Source organism: Neophocaena asiaeorientalis, unplaced genomic scaffold (assembly GCF_003031525.2).
Source record: "Neophocaena asiaeorientalis asiaeorientalis breed wild unplaced genomic scaffold, Neophocaena_asiaeorientalis_V1.1 scaffold705, whole genome shotgun sequence".
In the NCBI taxonomy this organism is placed as follows: domain Eukaryota; kingdom Metazoa; phylum Chordata; class Mammalia; order Artiodactyla; family Phocoenidae; genus Neophocaena; species Neophocaena asiaeorientalis.
In genome coordinates, this window is record NW_020176572.1 from 744762 (window position 1) to 748878 (window position 4117).

The following is a 4117-nucleotide window of genomic DNA, read 5'->3' on the forward strand; positions in this document are numbered from 1 at the left end:
ACCTTCTTTTATGTTTACCTTGCTGAAATATAGTTAAATGCTTTCAATAAAACATAAAACCACCAATAGTCAAAACCTACCAAAGATTTCTATCCCTCCAGGTATAAACAGATCTTTTGAGACAAATGGAATATTTAGCTTAATGAAATTTTACACTCTTGACTTAGTAGGCAACTTGTAAGTAAGAATGGTCTCTTCTATTTTGATGAATGAATTTTTGTTGAAGGCCCATTATGTGACTATACTATATTTGGGGTTACGGGAGAGCAGAAATAAGGATATCTCCATAGACTCTAATCACAAGGCACTATAAATCTTATGGACGAATTGATGATATGAATGATCTCTGGACAAAGTTTCCATTGGTAGGGTTTAAAGCAGGAAGTAATGAGTCAAGCCTCATTTATATCTCCTAAAATAAAATGTACGCTATATCGTGAAGTCCCCATATAATATTAGTATCTAACATGTTATTTCTTAACTCCTTGCTTCTGTTCATGCCGTGCCACTGTCTAAGGGTCCTTTCGTCTTATACATCCCTACTTATTTCCTATTCTATTTCTGTAGTCCCCCTCTCTGAATTCAGCCCCACCTACTGCACTCTACAATAGTGCACACAAATCGGTATGACCTTGAACATAAAATTCTAACACCACATTGCATATTGTTTTCTAACAATGCCTAGAGAGAAGATATTCCTTTTGATTTAAATGTGAAACATCTTAAAGAAGAGAAATCCATTCCCTTATGCATTTATATTCTTCATGGTTCTCAGAAAATTATTATAATTTAGGCATTCAATAAATACTTGCTAATACGACTTGGCTAAGATAATTGGTTACAAGGAGCTGTGCTCAGTCTTTGTAGTTACAAAGTACAGTGATCATGCAGTCTTTTTATTATAGACATTGCAAACATTCCACAAGTGTTTAAGTTGTATTGGTATCCCTTACAGGAAATCAGTTCCCAATATGTCTTATGTTCCTTGGGCATTTCTGCCTTATTGTTCTCATGATTCCATGTTAAGAGGATACTGTGAAATTTATGCAACCTCATGTGCAAAGTTAAGACAAAGAAATCCACCAAATCAGCTTTGTGACCACCTAGAGGGGTGGGATAGGGGAGGGAGGGAGATGAAAGAGGGAAGAGATATGGGGACATATGTATAACTGATTCACTTTGTTATAAAGCAGAAACTAACACACAATTGTAAAGCAATTATACTCCAATAAAGATGTTTAAGAAAAAAGAAGAAGAAAAAAAAAAAGAAATCAACCAAATCAGTCAAACTAATCATATATTTATAGAGAGGGATAACTATATTACAGTGTTAAATTAACATTATAATTTAGGGAGATGTCCTCATGCAATGAGAAATAAACCATACATTTTTAATGTAGCAGCCAGGCCATAAGAACTTTTCAGTTCCCTAAGTATTTAATTTGATCACTTTGCTATAGAATGCTACTGTTAGATAATCCTTTGTCCACATTATTGTACTCCTTTTTAAAACCTCCAGGTAATGACTGTGTGTAGTTTGGTGTAATGAATAAAGTAAATTAAAAGGTAAATTTAGACCTAGTACCAGCAAAGAGGAAAATAAACGAGCAGTCTCCCCAAATCCACTCTTTTCAAAAATCTATAATAAGGATTATCGAAAAGAAAAAATCCAGGAGGAAAACAATCTAAATTGTTTTTCTTTGCTTTTCTTTTTTCCTTTCTTTATACCATTAGGTAAAGACCTCATTTAAATTGATAACTCAACTACATATAAGATTTTTCATGCTTTGTTGACTGTGTTTGAAATGACACAAGAAAAAAAAAGGATTATATTTAAACTACATCTAACATACAATCAAAAGGCTACAAATACAAGACCTGCCCAAAATCAACTCAGATCCTGGTGAGGGAGATAAGACACGTAGTGGCTCACGATGAGGCATTCCAATGCAAGTGACATACAAATAGCGTCAGAGAACGACTGAAGTAAACTGTGAAAGTTCCACTAAAGAGGGGACTTTTTAGCTGTAACAATGACTACCATTTGTATAGCACCTTCTGTACTAGGTTCTTAATGTGCATTACTAAATCCCCACAAAAATCTTATGATAAAACAGATGCTCAGGGATGTTAAATAACTCAGTCTTAAAGGTGAGTAGATTGAGATTGGGTTCCTTCTTTGAGGAGAGAATGGCATGAACAGAAGTCTGGAAGTAGTTGGATAGAAGGCACAGAATAAGTTCAGAGAATTAGATTCTTATTAAGAGTTTATCTACATAATACTGTAATTGATCTAAAATATAGTTATCTGTTAAATAAAATGTTAACTGTTAGTCTCTCTGGTTGCTGGGATTTGGGATAATTTTATTTTCATGTATGTGAATATTTTCTTAATTTTCTTCAAGAAAGGTGTACTGATTATATAACTGGCAGCAATAAACATTATTTCACATGATTAAAAAATAAAAAGGCTACAAAAACAGACCTGAGTTTGTCATTGCTACACCTTGGGTCTCCTTTTAATCTCTCATTAGGGAAAGTTAATTACTCCAGTATCTATGATATCCTAAGTGTCATTCACATATCTATATTTCATTGTACTGTAATTTATTTACCTACCTTATTTGATCATTACACCCTTATATAACATATATACATATCTATATCTATACATGTTTCCTACCAATAACCTGGAACTGTTTACATCATGGTTTGAGTTAAACAGTTAGGTAACTTTATGGCAAATTAACTAAACTAAGTAAGTCAACTATTAGCTATACAAGGAAGATATGTCAAGTGATGCTGATAGTGATGTTCTGCTCTTACTGATATTATTATTAATAACAATATAACAACAAATATAATAATAAACTATAATAGTCACCATGTAATGAATACCTAGCATACTAAGTATTTTACATGTCATTTTGTTGAACTCTCAAATAAGTCTGAAATTAGGTACCATTCTCCCAGTTTCAAAGGTGAAGCCATCACAGCTTAGACTAAGTAAGTAACCAGCTTGCCTAAGGCTGTACAACTAGTAAGTGGCAAAGCTAAAGTCCAGCCTCAAGTTTTTCTGGCTGCCTCGTGAGCACGGCACGCCCTGATCAAGGCTTATTTCTGGTCACCAGTCACTTCATGAGTGACTCTGCTGAGTGGCCCCAATATTGGACTGTCGTCACTTCTCTTTCCGTTTGGCACCTTTATTTCATTGTTGGGCAATGCTTCTATGCATACAGCTGCCTGTACCACTGTACCCCATGGTCAGATCTGGCTCTGTTTAGCTAAACGCAAACATATGCTTGAAAAGAATGACTCAACATATAGGCAGTTGACTGGACTTAAAAACTCTCATTTGATAGTCTTATACGGCACAAGCTTTAGATAGTCCTTTATACACTCTCTTCATTAGAACAGATGTGAATCAGGAAAGATGGAACATGAGGAATCAATTAATACAAAGACCACCTGGCATATTTTGCAAATGGGGACAGCGATGGCCAGATATTGTAACCATCCACAAAGCTAGCACTTGGGACCATACTGCTGTCCCACATCTATGTATCTGTGGTAAGTCAGTAACTCTTCCTGTCTGGGGATTACCCAGCTATCCTCTTTGGAATGGATGAAGTATTTAAAGAAAAACAGAGAAAACCTTTTTATCTCTCTGGCCTGGGAAAACTGAAATAAGTCCTGTCAATAAACTTCTCTGGATTTCACAAATTTCCGTTGTCCTCAAATATTTATGTCTTTCCAAACCTCAAACATACTCCATGGGGATTTGATAGTATACAATTTTCAATCAAATTGCCACAAATACCCATGGAGAATTCAGTTTGACTTGGGAATTACCTCTTATTTTTCTTTGATCAAAGGTGCAGCTTGTGGATGTTTTTGGACCACTTCAAACAACTGCTTTGGAAAGAGTTCATGTGTGTGTTTCTGTGTGCTCCAATCTCTGATCAGGTAGGTTCCCCCTGGTTAGACTAGACAGGATCTTAGACTCTTTTCACAGACTCTCTTAATTAAAGAAAATGAAATTGACACACCCATGGGAAAACTAGAACTCTCTAGTTTAGAGAAGCAGTTCAATTTGTTGGAGGTAAATATTAATCCC